Source organism: Hylobates moloch, unplaced genomic scaffold (genome assembly GCF_009828535.3).
Source record: "Hylobates moloch isolate HMO894 unplaced genomic scaffold, HMol_V3 SCAFFOLD_8, whole genome shotgun sequence".
NCBI classification, from domain to species: Eukaryota; Metazoa; Chordata; class Mammalia; order Primates; family Hylobatidae; genus Hylobates; species Hylobates moloch.
Genome location: NW_026652283.1, coordinates 74,649,702 through 74,668,780, shown reverse-complemented (window position 1 = coordinate 74,668,780; position 19,079 = coordinate 74,649,702). Strand labels below are relative to the sequence as shown.

Here is a 19,079-nt window from a genome sequence, read left to right as displayed (position 1 = left end):
TTCAGTGACACTTTTTTTGATTGTATGTATAGTGTTGGTCACCTTGACAAGCAAAGTTGGTGAAAAATCATAATGTACTAGAAAGTATGACACGTACTTCAGAAAGGTATCTGGTCTGCACAAAAGAAATCACGTTTTACTTGTGTCTTTTCTAGTTAACTTCTATCCCACTTTTTCACATGTGTTCAGATTCTGTCAGTGTAGCAATGATTATAAGCATTCTTAGGTTCTGTCCTCACCATATGTGAGCCCCAGTCCTGGCAATGAATCTTTATGTCTCAATTGGGAATGTAACCAAAGCTCAGCTCTAATAATGAATTGGGGCCACCATGGAGGCTGCAGTTGCATTTTCTTCCCATGCATAAGTGAGAATATGCTTGAATGGTGGTTCAGTAGGCAATGGATTGTTGTTTGAACTCTGACCATGGGCCCATTCTAAAGCCGAATTCTAAGCAGCAGATTCTGATGCCGAATTAGCTGAAAAGGAGGAGCTTTGCCAATCATCAAGTAATGGCTCAATGGCTGGGTTTCTTATGTAATCTCAGGGTGATTTTTCATAGTGATAATGAGTCTGATGGGAGTGGCGTTTTCATTTATTGATTGTAAATGTTCTCACAGGGCCTCTCTCCAGTCATTTTTGTTGGGATTAACATCACATTAATCACTGTAACCCAGACACAGCTGTCCTCTGGAGTGATCTCGATGGCTGTCATGGGTCAGCTTTTCTCTCCCTGGGCTCTCTCATTCCTGCTGCACTTCTGGCAGCTGCAGGCAAACTCAGGGCAGGAAAAGCATGTGGGAACTCATTTCAGGGGACACCATGACACAGGCCAGGCCACAGCAGCCTGCCCTGTCTCAGCCTTAAAGTATGTAATGCGGCCCTGGAAATATGAATGTATCTCCTTGTCAAAAAGGAAGACTCCTTCCCCAGGAAAAGTCATCTTGAATAAAGATGAATGTTGAGCTGAAAAGGCTTCTCCGATGCTGGGGAGACCATGAGCTTTTATCAGCTTGAGTCTGTCCCCAGTTTGGTTTTAAATCATGGAAACAAAATAAGCTGCCCCATTTATATTGGCACCGTATTAACAATAGCAGCTATGGTGATAACTTCATCTCTTCTTATATGTTGTTGGGTAAGGCAGGAAAAATAGGAGTGAGGAGGAGGAGGAATGTGGCTAGCTAGTATTAAAGTAACCAAATCACTCAGTGGTTTTGTGTACAAACCCCAAATAGCCAGTTTGTTCAGTCATTTTATTTGTTTCATCAATTTAAAAAAATATAAGACACAGTTTCTACAATTAAAACATTATGGTAGTAGCACTTGGATAGACAGATCAGTAAAGTAGAAGGTCCAAAAAATCAACTACATATGGGGATTTAGTATATAATAGAGGTGATGTCTCAGATCAGTGGGGCTAAGATGGGCTTTATAATAGATGCTTTTGGGAAAATCAGATAGCCATTTAGAGAAAAACAGAATTAGTTCAGTCTTCACATCATACCCAAGGAAGAAATCCAAGTGGATCAGACATCTAAATTGTAAAAAATGAAACCATTACAAGCAGTAGAAGAAAACCTGGGTAAATTCCTCTGTGACCCGGATTCTGGGAAGACTTTCTAACAATGACTGCAAAATCTACAGGCAATAAAGAGAAAGATAAATAAGTTTGACTACTTAAAATAAGAACAACAACAAAAAAAACTTTTGTAAGCCAAAAACACATCATAAGCAAAGCCAAAAGACAAATGATAAAATAGGAGAAAATACTTGTGACACATAGCACACGTGAAGAATTAATAATCTCCAATATATAAAGAACTTTTTAAAATTGGGGAGAAACCACCAAAATTGCTATAGGAACAAAATGAGCAAAAAAATTGACAATTCACAAAAAAAGAATAAAAAATGGCTTTTAAACATAAGATGTACAACTTCATAATAAGAAAAATGCAAATTAAACTATAATGAGATACCATTTCTCACCCATCAGAGTGGCAAAAACTAAAAGCTTAACCATGCACTCTGTTGGTGAGGCTATGGGAAAAGGGACACTCTTATTCATTGATTGTGGGAATGCAAAATGGGGCAATCTCTATGGAAGTTAATTTGCATTTACCCTTTGACCCAGCAATCTTACTTCTAAGAATTCAACCCTGAAGATGAACCTCTAACAGCACAAAAATATATATGTACAAGTTTGTTCATTGCAGAACAGCATGTAATTTCAAAATATTGGAAGTTACCTAAATGTCCAAACATAAGAGATTGAATAGACTATGGTACCTACACCTAATGGAGTCAATATTAAAAACAAGAATGAGAATGACCTGTGTTAGTTGATAGAGAGTGATTTACAGAATATACTTCTAAGTAAAATGAGCAAAATCACATATAGCATACTACTTTTTGCAAGAATTATATATAGCATACTACCTTTTATATAGGAAATAAGGAAAAAAGAAGATAGATACGTAATTACTTATTTTACAAAAAAAAAAAAAAAAAAAGCAAAAACAAGAAACAGAATAAACCAGAAACCAACAGAACTATCATTCCCTCCCCAAGCCATCTTCTGTGCACCACCTCCCACATCTTGTTAGGATATGGGAGCTGGTGCAGGGCTTGAGGAGAAAGTGACACAACTCTGAGTATAACTTTTTGCACAGTTTTGACTTTTGAAAGCATATTAATGTTCTGTGTATTCAAAAATTAAACAAGATTGGGGAAAAATTAAAAGTGAATGCAAACAGAACAAAATGAATCCAATAATATTTCAAGTGAATAACAATTTCTCAGAAAGGGAGGAAAAAAACTTTAGAATATAGTAGTACACACAATATTACATTTTGAACACAATACTTTCACTCTCTACCCTTCAATCTAGGGAGGGAAAGAGAACTGCAAATAAATTCTAAACTCCATTTGGTGTCATTTGTGGTAATATGGTTACAGCAATTCTGAATCCATTTTGTGAGTATGGTGGTATTGGGCAAACGTGTAAATGCTGAAGACAGGGGATCTGCCTACGGGATTAGACTTGATTGAAAAATCCCAACTCTGTCTTTCGAAAGGACCTACAAGCAGTGGCACCCAAGTAGCAGTGAGCCCATCCAGTACCCAGATTCTGGCTTCTAAAAATCACTCCCCACTAAGAGGAGCCAGAGACCCTTAGAGTAATTGCTTATTCCAGGGCTGCAGCAGAGAAGGTACCAAATAATAATAATGATGATGACAATAATAATAATAAGCTTGGAATGTTTTGTGCCAGAAACTAAGGAAGTGCCCAAAACAATAATGTGATCATGTCAGAAGGACACAGGATCAGCATGAAGAGGCTCTCATTGGTCAAATCTGGGACAATTTGAGCCTCAAAATAAGGAATGACAATAATGGCTTGTAACTTGTTGAATAAAACAGAAATCCACGTGTCCTTACTGATAATAAATAACTAAACAAATCCCAAACAGATGAACCAGATAGGTAAGTCAGTGGGTGAGAAGAGTGAAGTGTATAATGGAGTGCTGACTGGTAAATGAGGAGGGAGTGATGGAGTTGGAAAATCACTATTTTACAACGATTTTCGTAAAGACCAGTTAGGGCGAAGGTCTGTCAATGGATGCTAAGTCTAGGGGGAAAGTTCAGTGATGAGCAGGGTATTTTTATGATTTCAAAATGCTTCCCTAGACTTTTCATTAGTCATGAGGGGGGGAAAGTAGCACCTGAACAGTGGGATACTATGTACACTGTCTTAGTATACTGTATATTGGATGAATCTCAGCAACATCTTGAGCGGGTCCTCAAAAGTAGCACCACCAGTGAGAAGCAGATGGACATGTGTGCCTGCAGAGAAAGACACATCACACTTATATATTGTTTTGACCAGGGACGCGTAACCTGATGTTCACGGCAGATATAAGTTCATGAAGCAGATACAGCTTTGCATTAATACGATGCCTTGGTTTAGGTAATGTTCATCACTTAAATCGGTGGTTGTATTAGATTTGCTAATTACATACAGATATAGGAAGTTAGAGGGAGAACCCATTGTTACTCAAACTTTTGCGCTAAAGAACTTTTGTGACCACAGAGCCAAAATAGATGGTCTGGGGCAGACCTGGGCATGCAGTTACAGAGGAAAGTCTCTGAAGTCTTTTACTTTATCTTAAACATTTGCGTAAAATTTACATTCTGTGCCATAATTATTCTTATTTATTTTAAAATAAAATAACATTTCAAGTGGCCCATTACTAAGTAAACTTGGTATGCCAAGATGACAGAGCTCATTTATCCCACTTCTTAACATTTTGAGGTTCATAAAACTAAACCCACAGAATCAGGTTATCCCTAAAATGATAGCCCAACATTGTTGCTGTGCTTCCCAAAGTTCTGTTGCTGTATCTTTGCAAATTGCCCTGATAAATAGTTCTCCCGGTAGAATGTTCTGAGGGTTCCTTCTCCTCTTCGTGGTGTTGAGCAACCTGTCAGGCCAGGAAGGACACTGGGGAGTCTGTCTTCCTCTTTGTTAGGTCTGCTGGGTGAAGAGAAGGCAGCTGCTGCTTCAACAGGTACCTCTGACCAGAAAGCAGCAGTTTCTTCCAACTCCTTATCTGGACCTGGATTCTGCCAGGACACGAACAAACAAACAACAACAAAACCCCATCATTTATACAGAGTCAAAATAGGATTCACATGGTGAACTCATCTGCAGAGTCTAAATTCTGCGATGCTCACCAACTTTGGAACCACCCAGAAGATCAAGGGAGAGATGAGCAATTTCGAATTCATGACTGTCCTGACACATCCAGGATGGTTTCAAGCCAGCATTACCCTAAGGTGACCCAGCTTGCAGCAGTGAAAGAGACTAGACTCCAGGAGCACTTGGCATTAGGGCTGGTGATTGACTCCATTTTAGTAGCCTGATGTTTTGTTGGTATTGATAGCTCTGGATTTTTTTTAAGCATATTTATCATCTACCTTAGTTTATTCACTAAGGGCACTGAATTTAGATTAGAACAGCATCCCATGTTTGAATCGCATGCCTACTCCGTATTTGCTTTATGACTTTAAGCCAGTTACTTAGCCTCTTTAAGTATAGTTTTCCTCATTTCTAACATGAGAATACAACCTGCCTTCCAGGGTTCACTCTAAGGATTAAATGTCTATGCATAGTATGAATGCAATAAATACTATTTATTGTCATTTCCCAATTTTAGAAAACCTAGTGTGAGTTTATTTCCTGGGCCGAAGGAAGTTTTTAAAAATACTGGATTCTCCTTTCTTTGAGCTGGGTCTCACAAAGTAACTACATGATTGTTACCATATTCATGATAGAACTTGGTAGTTAAGTATGATGAGTTTCTTGGAAAACATTGTTTGTTTAAAGATACTCTTTAATTCTTTGGAATTCATTTGGCTGTAATTATGTGCTGTGAGCCAGGCACTAATGTCTGGGGGTAAGTGCCTGGGTCAGTGTCCCCAGAAAACACTGGGATTGTGCTGCACTAGCCAGGCAGAACCTTTCACCCCTAACACCCTTACTGAGGAGAGCCCTTGCTGAATTACACAAGGAAAGGGAAATACGATAGCAGCCCCCTTCACCCTTTGCCCATTTGCCCTGAAAATGCAGCCGACACTTGGGGCTGCAGCTGTTAACCCGAGATAACTTTGCCACGAAATATCTCACTTTTATTATTATTTTTCTATAAATATTCTATAAAGAGAATGATGTCTTCTGTTTCCCAAAACATTCTGTTTTTAGTAGTGGTATTTACGTTTACAAAATATAGTAATTCTCAATCGCTAAAAATGTCAAATCCTAGAGAATGTTGCATTCCTACACATGATGTTAACATCATTCTCAAACAGTTGTTGGCCGAAGATTCGTTTGATGAATCCGATTTTTCCAAAATAAGCGATTCTGACGATTCAAACAATTTTGATTTAGTTCTGTTTTAGAAATAACTCCAAGAACAGTTTTTATATTTTATTTTCACATTGAAAATCAGTCAGATTTGCTACAACCTTAAAAACAGTGTTTATGCAAAATTAAATGAGTGCTGGCAGCAAGCTGCACTTTTTCTTTGTTTTTCTAAATGGGAAAAGGGTTAATTGGCCACAGCTTAACTGACTCAGTGTCAGTTAAGCACCCTTGGCAATGCAACCATTTGTGCCTGTCACCCACAGCACCCTGGACACGTGATCTGGAAGGCCATTCTGGTGCATGAAGCATATGTCTGTTCCCCACGCTTGAGTTGCAAGCTTACTTGAAGTCAGTTGTCTTCATTCCCAAACCTATTGATGCCAGTGGTAATTTTATCATAATTGTATAAATGAATTAAATATTATTTAAACCAACAAATTGTAAGTATGGAAAGAAAGTCATTGTTTCTGTGAATCTGTAAATGAATGCTTTGGAAAGACTCTAAAGAAAGTTGCTAAAAAATTACCACTGTGCTGAATATGGGCAAAGCAACCATAAAAAACTAGGGAGAAAAAAAACATCTTCCTTGCATTTAGAGAAAATTGATACTTAATTTTTCTTTCTTTCTTTCTATAGGGTATTTTTTCTTGATTTGTTTGTGTCATCCTTGGTTGATGTGGTGGATCTGGGGGCTGGGTTAGTGTCTGCTTTTTGTCTTATTGTCTCTTAGTGGCCTCGGGCAGCTGTGTACTCCAAGAAGGAAAACAGATCTTTCCAGACACAGAGAGAGGGGCCACCAATTGGTGTGTGAGCGGCTGTGATTTCCATCTAGAAACAACCAATACACTCCCGTTATGTGGGTCAGCATCACTTGTATGGCTCTGCTAGTTCTCTACTGCCCTTTAACAAATCAGCACAGACTTAGTGGCTTTAAACAACACAAGTGTATCATCTCCAGGTTGCCATGGATCAAAAGTCTCAGCACAAGTTAGGTGGATCCTCAGCTCAGGCACTCACAAGGCTGCAAGGAAGTGTTTGCTGCACCGCAGGTCTCATCTGCAACTCAGGGGCCTCTTCTAAGCTCATTGAGCTTGTTGGCAGAATTCAGTTCTTTGCCCGTATAGGACTGAGTTCCCATTTTCTTGCTTGCTGTCAGCTGGGGACCACTCCAGCTCCCAGAGGCCACCCAAAGTTCCTTGCCATGTGGCCCCTGTAGGCTGTCACACAGTGCTGTTTGTTTTCCTCTAGCCCAGCAAAAATACATCTCTCCGATGCTTCACTTTCCCTTAAAAGCTTCTTCTATTAAGTCAGGCTGACTCAGGATCATTTCTTTTTTAATTAACTCCAAGTCAATTGATTAGTAATCTAATTATACCAGGGATATCCCATCAGCTCACACTCAAGGAGAGGGAATTTGATGGGGTGTGTACTTGGGTCAGAAATCTTGGGGGCCATTTTTGAATCTTGCCTACCCCAGTGGTCTCTGTCCATGTGCTCTGGTCTGAGAGGGAAAGATAATGCCAGAAGGAAATGCAACCATATCTCCTGCAAACTGTCAAGAGAAGGTTTTAGGGTAGCTACGTCCATTCTTCATCATAACATTTCTACTTAGCTCTGATGTTTCCCAGAGGAGCCTGGTTCTCTTTGTTATATTGCAGTCTGAAAGGAGCTATGATTCCTTTAGGAATCAGAAAATCTGTGACCTTGCTGATGTGTATTATTTCTACTAAATACTAAGGGAGTAGGTAAGTATTTGTTGATTATCTAGTACGTTTGGACACTTGTACCCAAAAGATGGCTTAATATGGTCTGACTCTTCTTTCTCTGTAATTATCTGGGTAGTTAAGGAAAAGGAATTCCTCTTTGCTTGACTCATCAGTTTTTGTGGCTGAAAACCCAGCAGCAATAAATATAATTATATAACTGATTTAATGCTTAAATAAATAGCTTAAAAATGACCTGTGAGTATGGTGCTTTCGCTATTAAACTATACATTGATTCATAGTTTTGGTTCTGGACAAGTTCAAGATAAAAGTTTAGCTGTGAACAGAAGCTGAGTTTGGGTTCTTGCACATGAGAGCCAACAATTGCATTTAACCAATTCTAGAATCAGAAACTGACAAAACTTCCTTTCAGGGCCCATTCTCCCTGCTTGTTGCTACCAGTCCGATTAAATATTCTGTTTCCTGCTTGGCTGTTCTGTTCAATTTGTTTTCCTGGTGAAACCCAAATAAATGACTTAATGTTAACAACATTAATTATGTTGAATCTAATAAGATCTCATGTATTAATTGACAAAACAGCAAACACCAGAATTCTGAAATTCGTAGGCCTCTCATATGAATACAAGTCATGCATAGTCATTATCTCTTAGGTGCAGAGCAAAAAATCATTAACAATGGAATTTGTTCCATTTTAAAAGCAAATGACTTGTGCTTTGGAGTTGGGTCTTAATCAGCTTGGGAATGCTATTCAACTTGCTGTGCAGAGTAGAACCAATATCAAACCAAGGAAGCATCAGCATTCCTGATCAGCCCCTCCAGGGGAGTTTACACAGACCGCAGTGACACGCAGAAGGGAAGCAAAGAAATGTTTTAGAAACAGTAGGAATGTGACCATTTAAAATAATGAGAACTCATTATCAAGCCCTCTTGCCCCTCCCGTTTGCTGGTAATGCAGTTCAGTAGGCAATTTGTAGGAACTTTTCAAACCAATTTAGTTACATTTGCAAATTGGACCTGCATCCCTCCTCCTCACCCCCCACTAAGTCCAACTTGGAGAAAACACTTCGCATTTGATAAATTGCACATTTGTTTCAGTTTCCCATCTAGGAATGGCACCTAGGCCATTTAGGAGTCATTTGGGTGATTAAGCTATAACCTCTTACTGCCTAGAAGCAATTAAATGGGGTCAAAGCCATCCTAAGGATGTTCTTGGGCTTGGAAATGGAATTTACAGTATTTTTGCAAGACACTGCTGCATATCAAAGAAGTTCAAATCGTCAAAACAAAGAGACACATGTAAAGAGAAACATAAACCATCCTGCTGCGTTGTGGAACAGAGAATGCCATCTGCATTACATGGCAAGGAGGAAACTGATTATGTTGGGACCTCTATTTCATAGCAGATGGGTTCATTAAATTTAATAGCCTCCAGAGCCTTTAGAAACTGTGTTAAAAACATGTGGAGCATGCTGTGACACTTCACTTCTGGCCCCGCAGTCATTATAACTCTGGCACAGACTATAAATATTACAGTACTTTATTTCCATTGAAACAGATTACTGTTATGATTATTTTTTTCCAGGAGATGTTAAAAATATGAGTGTATTCCTGATTTTTGGTACCACTTATATCCATCCAAATATTTTCCTCTTCCATTGATTCTAGAGTTTTCTGTTAAACAGAGTTGGTATTATAAAACTATGAATTAATGATATAAAATTATTATCTTCAGAAAAGATGTCCTAACACTCTATATGGGTGACTGTCAACTAGTAGAAAAGCTTAGGGCTAAAAATGAAAATGATTTCTAGATTTCAGGTGTTTATTGTTGTTTCTGCTTTTATGGATTAATGATTTGCAACTGTCTGTAATGAAAGAACAGCCTCTATCCTCTGCCACACACAAATGGATAAGAGCATCTAGCCTGAATAATCATGCAACATGATGGATTATTTAGCACTCTTTGTTTACAAGTCACAGCTTCCAGTGCAAAGTGGCAGTGGTCAAAAAGGCAATTTGATGACTCTTGGAACCAGGATGTCTGTGCAGTTCTGTCTTGAGGCGTGACTAGATTCAGGGGTTGTATTAGTTTCTTCTTGCATTGCTATTAATATAAAGAACTACCTGAGAGTGAGACTGGGTAACTTATAAAAAAAAGAGGTTTAATTGGCTCAGGGTTCCGCAGGCTGTATAGGAGGCATGGCTGAGGAGGCCTCAGGAAACTTACAATCATCACGGAAGGCAAAGGGGAAGCAGGCATGTCCTACATGACTGGAGCAGGAGGAAGAGAGAGAGTGGGGAGGTGCTACACACTTTTAAACAACCAGCTCTTGTGAGCACTCACTCACTCGCAGGAGAACAGCAAGGGCGACGTCTGCACCCATGATCCAGTCAACTCCCAGCAGGCCCCTTCTCCAACACCGGGGGGTTACAATTTGACACAAGATTTGGGCGGGGACATAGACCCAAACCATATCAGGGGTTAATCCCAATATTATTTTGACTTGCTTTTTGACTCTTTTTTTTTTTTTGAGATGGAGTCTCACTCTGTCACCCAGGCTGGAGTGCAGTGGTACGATCTTGGCTCACTGCAACTTCTGCCTCCTGAGTTCAAGTGATTCTCCTGCCTCAGCCTGCTGAGTAGCTGGGATTACAGGCGCCCGCCACCACACCTGGCTAACTTTTTGTATTTTTAGTAGAGACAGGGTTTCACCATACTGACCAGGCTGGTCTCAAACTCCTGACCTTGTGATCTGCCTACCTCAGCCTCCCAAAGTGCTGGGATTACAGATGTGAGCCACCGCGCCCGGCCACTGTTCCTTGACTCTTATTGGCTGAATTCCCAGACAGGATCTCTCTACATGGTGCCAAAAATGGCTCTACTGTTTTTGGTATCTAACATAATGTTGTTAACTTTCATTACGTTTATAACCCTTAATTTATTTGCCTTTCAGCATTTATATTAAGCCTATGATAGATAGGCCTGTTTGAGTCACAGCCAAACATTGAGAGATGAGACGGACCTATGACTTAATGGCCTCAGTCTCACGGAGTGAGGAGTAATCAATCCAAAAGGAAATTGATCCTGGGAAGACTGAGAAGTACCAGAGTCCTGCACAAAACTTGTTGGTAGAATCCGAAACCAATCCATGCCTAAGATCATGTACCACATCAGCAGGGTATTAATTATAATACTATATTGTTAAGCTATGGAGCCCTTTAGTTAAATGTCTTTGTAGACCCTTTCATATAAAGCACATAGAAGCAGAGGTCCCCTGGTAGGTATTGGGAAATGGAGACATGAAGCCCAGTTGCTTGGCCACATCCCAGGGAGGCTCTGAAGCATTGTTTTCATCTTTCCTGGCACTGCAGAGCCTAGGTAGTATTCTAAGTAATCAGGTGTCAACCTCTGAGAATAGTCGTATAGGATTCTCTGCTGTGGATTCTCTGTTGTACCCTTAAGTTTACAACAGAGTGCTGGGTTGAGTCCAGTTAGGAAAGATGGCTATGGGGATTGGCAGGTTGTGTCTGTATTCAAAAATCAAATTGAGGAAGTTAGTATAGTAATATGACTATTTTATCATATTTTGGCCTTAGTTTTCTTCATCACTTCTGATGATCAAACACTGGCTCATTGTACTTCTGTCACCTCTTAGAAAGCATTGGCTCTAGGCAAGAGAACCCACTCAAGCTGTGAGAAATTTACTGGATGGCTCGGGCATCCCCAGGAGGGTCAAGGACCATCAAGGAGCAAGAAGCCACCAAGAGCAAATGACCACTCTTTTTGTTCTTTCTTCCTTCTTTGTTCTTTTTTCATGTCCCTCCTACTTGCCACCCCCAATCATTGGTGAAACACGGTCTCCTGGTCTCCTCCCAGTCCTGGCTTTACATAATGCCCCAGTTCAGATCCAATAAGGATGAAATCAGTGTGTGTGTGTGTGTGTATCTGAGTTTACATTTCTGAGCAAATTATATACACAACTCACTCTAGCCCATGGTTCCATTGAGGTCAGATGCCCATCATTTATCCAATCAGTTATGGCCCAGAAGGCCAAGGGATAGAAACAGATCAGCCAGGGCTATGGATAATATTTTCTAAGAGGTCTGGAGGCTGGCTGCGGTGGCTTATACCTGTAATTCCAGCACTTAGGGAGGCTTAGGTAGGAGAATTGCTTGAGCCTAGGAGTTGGAGATGGGCATCATAGTGAGACCCCCTGTCGCTACAAAAAATAAATTGAAGAAATCAGCCAGCACAGTGGAATGTGCCTGTGGTCCCAGCTCCTCGGAAGGCTGAGGTGGGAGGATCACTTGAGCCCTGGAGATCAAGGCTGCAGTGAGCCATGACTGCACCACCGCACTCTAGCCTCGGCGACAGAGTGAGACCGTTTCCAATTTAAAAAAAACAAAACAACCAAACAAAAACAAAACAACAAAACAAAACAGTAACAACAATAAAAGAGGCCTGGATAGAAGGAAATGCCTAGAGTCTGAAGGAGCTGGCATTTCTAGACCTCTGTCTTTCTGTCTGAGGTTTCTGTAAGTTACGGCCCGGCTGGGCCCTGATCCTAACTCTCAGGAGTGGATCTTCTTTCCTATTCTCTGAGCCCCAGGCTCACATCCTCCTTTCAGCCCCAGTGGACCCAAGTGTCCCCACAGCCTCCCCCTGGCCCCACATCCTGGAGGATGCTGCCCTTCCTCCGTAGACTATCCCTGCTGTGTGGGTGGTGGGAAGCCCTCTCCCTTGTGCCTTCTGAGAGCTGTGGAAGATATTTTGGCCAACACAACCAAATCTGTACTGCTTTTCCCCCACTTCATGGCCCAGATATTTGGGTAACTTAAGTTCTCAGAGCTGATTCTCATGCTTTGACATGGTTTAGACTAAAATGAACACATTCCTCTTATTACCAGCATGAAGAACAACTAAAATAATCCCAGAGAATCAGCCTGTGGTTTGATATCAGCTGCCAGTTTCTCTTCTGTTACTATACACAGGATTTTCTCCATTTGAAAGATTTCATTCTTTCACCTTTACTCCATGAAAATCGATGTGTCAGATATAAATGTGTTATTTATGAGGCCATGACACAAAGACACCATAGGTAAGAACATTTCACCTGACTTGGCCTCTTAGCCTGCTTCTATTTAAAAGTAGCAGAAAATCACTCTTGCCTCCCCTGCCTTCATGACCTTTCACACCCACTTGTGAGTGAAATGGCCATTGAGGGCTCCTCCTAACCTTACTCTGCTGGTGACACATGCTCTTATTAGATGTATAGAGCAGACATGACTCAGTCTGTCTCTCAGTGCAAGGTCCTTAAGGGAAATTTCTCTCTTGTTCTGAACAAAGAAAGGAAAAGCAAAGCCAGTAGTTTATTCAGGCAGAAGGAACATGCTTTTAAATCAATTTTCATTATGTTTAATCTAAAAATCTGGAACATCAGCATCTTTTCTGGTTGATAGAAACAACTATTAAACACTCTTGTCATTGATTTCTCTTCCGAAGTGATCAAATTAAAGGCAGCCCAAGATGAAGCAAGGCTGGATTAATCATCCTATAGTCTGTTTCTCTGTCACTTAGCCAACTGTTAAAGGAGCAGTTGTTTCCATGGAAAGATCCTTCCTTTGAGGAACATGGGGTTCAATGGACCCCCATGGTATTCCAATAGCAGGGACCAGTGGGAAACACTGTCCACACACCTTATAAGTGCAGGGACATCTTGAGACCACATTAGATGACTTTTTCTGTCTGCCTCTGGAAAATATTTGAAGACCTAATGTGAAAAGTTTTCATAAATAATTGAGCTATTTTAATTGTCAACTAGTAAGTTAGAGAATCTAAAGGCTCACTGCTGGCTTAAGTAGGATCACCATGGGCTTAAAACCCTCCAGGGGAGCCTAAATTCAAAGCATTTGAAGCCCTTGATGAGCTGACTCCAGTGAACATCTCAGTCTTTTCCTTCCACATGGCAGAAGGCAAAGGGGAAGCAGGCACATCCTACATGGCTGGAGCAGGAGGAAGAGAGAGAGTGGGGAGCTGCTACACACTTTTAAACAACCAGATCTCATGACCACTCACTCACTGTGAGGAGAACAGCAAGGGAGACATCAGCACCGATGATTCAGTCACCTCCCAGCAGGCCCCTTCTCCAACATTGGGGGTTACAGTTTGAATAGGGCTTTTCCCCATTCCGTGTCACCATCCAGCCTTACCCTACTCACACATTTATAGTCTCTAGAACCAGCCCTGTATTCTCTCACACCTAGACCACTGTACCTGCTGTTCTCTCTGCAGGAAGTGGTCTCTTCCTCCCACCCCATTCAGAAGCCTCTGGGCTTATCCTTTGGTCTCGATTTCATCATCTCCTCTGACCTCCTTGGATGGACCTCCAGTCTAGAGTGGGGCATTGATGGCGTGTTTCCAAAGCATGTAGCACCATCCTAGAACTTCTTGTACTATTAAGAAGTCCAAATAAACTTTGTCCCACTGAACTTTAAATTCCTTGAGGAGAGGAATGGTGTCTGGTTAACTGTGGCATCCTCAATATATGATCAGGCACATAATAAGTATATGTATAGAATCAGGTGTATAAATCTCATAGACTCAGAGATCCAAAGGTTGGAGGGCATGTGAAAATACCTACGTTTTCTAGCTGTTAGATAAGAATGGCATCATCTCCAACATTTCACTCAGCATGTAGCATCCTTGCTCAAGGCCATCTTCATTAGGCATGTGATGAGTAGATGCATCTTCACCATGAGACTGGGCTTCTCTCTCAGGTGCCCAACACCACCAATGCAACAAAGATTTTACCACATTCATCAAAAAGATCTGGATTCATGTGTCCATGGTTTCAGGAGCTAGGATAATGGCATTCTGACATATCAGCTGTGTCATTGTTAAGATATTACTTTTGCCCACCGTTACGATGTTAACTTTTGTCCACTGTTATAACAGAAGGGCTTTTTTTTTTTTTTTTTTTGAGACAGAGTCTCCTTCTGTTGCCCAGGCTGGCGTGTAGTGGCACAATCTCAGCTCACTGCAACCTTCACCTCCCAGGTTCAAGTGATTCTCCTGCCTCAGCCTCCCGAGTAGTTGGGACTACAAGGCGTGTGCCACTACGCCCAGCTAATTTGTGTATTTTTAGTAGAGACGGTTTCACCATGTTGAACAGGCTGGTCTTGAACTCCTCACCTTAGTTGATCCAACCACCTTGGCCTCCCAAAGTGCTGAGATTACAGGTGTGAGCCACCATGCCTGGCCCAGAATGGAATTTTTAAACAAGATTTTGGTAAGATTAGAATCAAATCTGGCTGTCGAGTATATAATGGGCATTCAGGAAATCCTTGAAAATAATCCCTTACAGTTGTACTTGTAATGTGCTTTTTTCTGTATTTCCCCGAAGTTCCTACCATAGTCAATAGTGCCTTACCATCGCTGGCCATTCTCCCTCACTCTCAGAACATCAGCTGTGCTGGTCACCTTTTAGTTGCCTGAACAACCCAAACTTTCTCCCTCCCCTGGGCTTTTGAACATTCTTCTCCTTCTGAACTGGAAAGACTCCCCTGCTGCTCTGCTCCTCTACTGGGGAAGAGGCTCTTTCCCATGTTCCTTGTCTCAGCTAAAATGTGCCCCTTGCCTTTCCATCTCAGGTCCCCTATAGATTTTCTTCATAGAGATTATGATCATTTAGAATTATCTTAATTAGGTGCTTTGACATTTCCGTCTCTTTAAAAATTCTTGTTTTGTCTATCTCTTGAACAGTAACGTAAGGACCGGGGCAGTCTATGATGTGTCTCTATAACCTGATACTGTGCCTAGCACAGAGTAAGTACCCAGGATGAATTCAGAGAGGCCAAGTGGCTTTCTCTCAGTCCTACCACCAGTCTCTGTTTACTGTGCACTACAGTTTGTTTCTCCCTGTCTGCACTATACTTTTCCTAAAATGGTACAATGAGACCCCAAGGATTACAGAAGAAATAATATAAAGAATATTGCTACAAAATGGATGGTGGTACTAAGAGAGAGTCTAAAATATTGTCTCCAAAATGCATGTGTCATATTTGTCTTTCCTTTTGAAAACCTAGCTGAATGATCAAGTTTATGTCTGAAGCAACTGGTTTTTATGAATGCCGCCTCCATCTAAGCAGCAGTTACTGATTTTGAAGGAAGAACAGGGACATTTGGGGGATGAACCAGATTTCTGCAGTGCTTCTTTTCTGTGCATGTTGCTAAATGCAATATGTTGGGGAAAGGGTTGATTGCTTAAGGCATATTGTTTATACTGTGTTACTTGGGTCTGATGGAAAAGTTCCTAACAGTGGTTTTCTTGCTAAAGATATGGTTTTTGGGGAAGTATGGAATGTGATTTTTTGGTGGGACATCATCATGATTTAGGTGAACTCCAGAGAAACTTGATATTGGGAGAGGCCAGGAAAAACATGCAGGTCCATGAAGCTTCTTTAGCATTAGCCCTCAGTTCTTCATCAGATTGTAAATGCTCTCTGCTTTTAATTACCATCCTTATTCAGGCCAAGCTAATTGCTCTGGGCCAGACTGGAAAGGAAAATTCCCAGAAAGCCTGATATCTTGATAGAATGGTAGTGAGTTTCCTGAAGAAGACGCTAAGAAATCCTTAATGAATTAGCATTTCAACTTTTGTAACAGTATACTAAAGGAATGGGGGGGTTGGAATCATAGATTTTTGACAGCTGTTTGCCATCATAGCACTTGACAATCTGCTTCTTATTTGGCTTTCTGGTATGTAAAAGCATGAAATTCTCAAGTTAAGAAGTATTGATCACTGTATGACAATACGTATGTAACAAAATGTATTGTATTGAAAAAACTTTCCTTTAAAAATGATATTCCTATTTGGTTACTAAAATGTTTGGGTCTTTCTATTTAGAAAATGTTGTGGTTTTGTTAAACATAAGTTATTTAAAGGTTAAAATAATCTTAATTTTAACTATTAATGTTATTAAGAACAGATTTTCAACCAAGTACAACTGAATGCAAACAGGAACAAACTTGGAAAAGAAGATTAGTGGGTGGGAATGCAGAGACGCAGCAAGGGCTGTACCTTGGCCACGGTACATACATTCACAGAGGCCCTTTGCTATATTAGCAGAGCCAGACATTTTTGTAAGGTCTGGTGATTTCCCCAGACTTCATGGAATCCAGATTAAGTTTGCCAATTTCCCATTTCTCTGGAGATGATAATCCAACATAGGGCTGAATTAGGAACACTCAGAATGTATGGGCTTGATGGTTATCTTATTAAGCTGGATTGCCCTTCTCTGTCTGTAGCTGGTCAGTAAACAGGAGAGTCTACTCTTTGGCCATCGGTGTTCTAGGGACACTTGCAGAACCAGATGTAAAGTTACCTAGTTCATTGACACAAGACATCTACTGAGGTAAAGATTAGTCCCTATGCTGGCCAATAGGATAAGTGTTCATTTTTAGGAAATACAGCCTAAGTCCTTGCAGTGAACAATCCAAGCCAATTCGGTAATTTGTACATGTTAAAATATTTTTAGTAGTTCCTGGCATCCTCCAACATTTAGCAGTGAGTCTGTAACAAGTCTCAGGCCAATTCTGCCATCTATGCAGATATTTATTAGCAAGTATGCTAATAAAAGCCTACTGTTTTAAAGCTCAAGGAGGTTCCAGCTCTTTATCCTTTAGGTGTTCTGATGGCCCCTTGCATCAGAGCAAATGCATTATTTGCAAGAGTCAGCTATCGTTCTATTTGGAGTCAGGTAACTGAGAGGCCTGAGTCAGCAGCTGAAGGCAAGACTGTTTAAAAGTCTGGCCAGGGGCACTATTTCTAAAGATAGAGCTCCCAAAGTACTTATTTGGGTGTTTGTAGAGAAAGGCAAGCCTCCTGCAGCATATTGGATGAATCCACAGAGTGGACATGTCCAGTTTTACCAGTAAGAGTTCACTTCCAATATCCATTGTGGTAATTGAGAAAATTCTTGGTGTTGGTCAGAGATAAATACCCATAGCACATGTAGCCATTTGTTTTAATACTAGCTGGAAGGTATATTCCTAATGAGGTCAATTGACCATTTTTGATATATAGACTAAAATTAGCATTCACATTTGTATCAAAACATCTACTCTGAAGTATTCTACAGTAAATTGCATCGCATATAACAATGCTGTATTATATACTGTTAAGGTTTCTTTTGTGAAATGGAAGGAATAGTGGTGGTGATTTCATAGAGTTGTGAAGATTTAAAAACATAATATTGTTTAGCACTACGCCACGCCTATATCAAGTGCTCAATAAGTGCTAATCATTATTATGTAGAAATTCAGGATAACATTATTACTTACTGTTCCATACAGAGTTTTTGTGGAGTGAATTCTTCCTTCCTTTTATTTTGGACTTGCCAAGTTCAGACACTCTCCAAAAGAAAAGGGAAAAGACTGGGCCATGCATGTGTTTCCCTTCCCAGTGGAAGAGCATTCAGAGTCACCTTCACTCTTTGCAGTCAAGGCCTCTGCTGTAGGTCGTGTGTCCAGCTTGTCCTGCCTAAAAGCATCATGCCATGCTTGAGAAAAAGAAAAAAAAAAGTCCACTGAAGCCATCACCTCTCCTTGTCTCAAAAGACTTTATGACTGTATCATTTAGAAATGGCTAGAGTAAGAACAAAGAAGCTTGAGAGGAAATGCCAAACTGTGCAAATTAATGATGCACTTCTGAAGCATCCTTCCCAACGGTGGAGTAGGGCAGGTGTCATCTGAGTAGCACAGCAAGAATAACTGGGGTACTAAGAGCTGCCATTATGGGGCAGGTAAAATGCACACCAGACCCTGTGCTACAAGCTTTTGCATGTGTCATGTAGGCCCTATTATCTCCATTTTCTTGATGAGGAAGCTGAGGTTTAGAGAGATTGAGGATTTTGCCTAAAGAAATGGGATAATTCATGGAACAAATGGAATTCAACCCTGGGTCTTCTGCCCGGGTGTGAGACTGTGACCTCAGATTCCATGTTACATGCAAGACGGTCTCCTGCATACGTGTGTGTCCTCTGAGGCTGCTTTTAAGGAACTGCCAAAGTCTTTAGAATGCCTAATGGGAGATTAGAAATGTTGTTCCTGTTCCCACAAGTTTGAGTTATATCATCTCTACTGAATTAAAAAAACCCATGGTACCCACTTTGTGGTATGAAGACACTGGAGCCAGCTGGGTGTTGTGGCTCACACCTTTGGGAGGCCAAGGCAGGCCGATCGCTTGAGGTCAGGAGTTCAAAACCAGCCTGGCCAACATGGCAAAACCCTGTCTCTACTAAAAATACAAAAATTAGCCGGGCATGGTGCCGTGTGCCTGTAATCCCAGCTACTCGGGAGGCTGAGGCAGGAGAATCACTTGAACCCAGGAGGTGGAGGTTGCAGTGAGCCGAGATCGCACCACTGCACTCCAGC

At 40.9% G+C, this 19,079-nt stretch overlaps 1 protein-coding gene across 1 annotated transcript in view; it reads left to right on the top strand.

Moving 5' to 3' along the window:
* The window catches only part of CACNA2D3 (calcium voltage-gated channel auxiliary subunit alpha2delta 3), a 961,034-nt gene that overhangs the window by 642,722 nt on the left and 299,233 nt on the right, over positions 1 to 19,079 (top strand).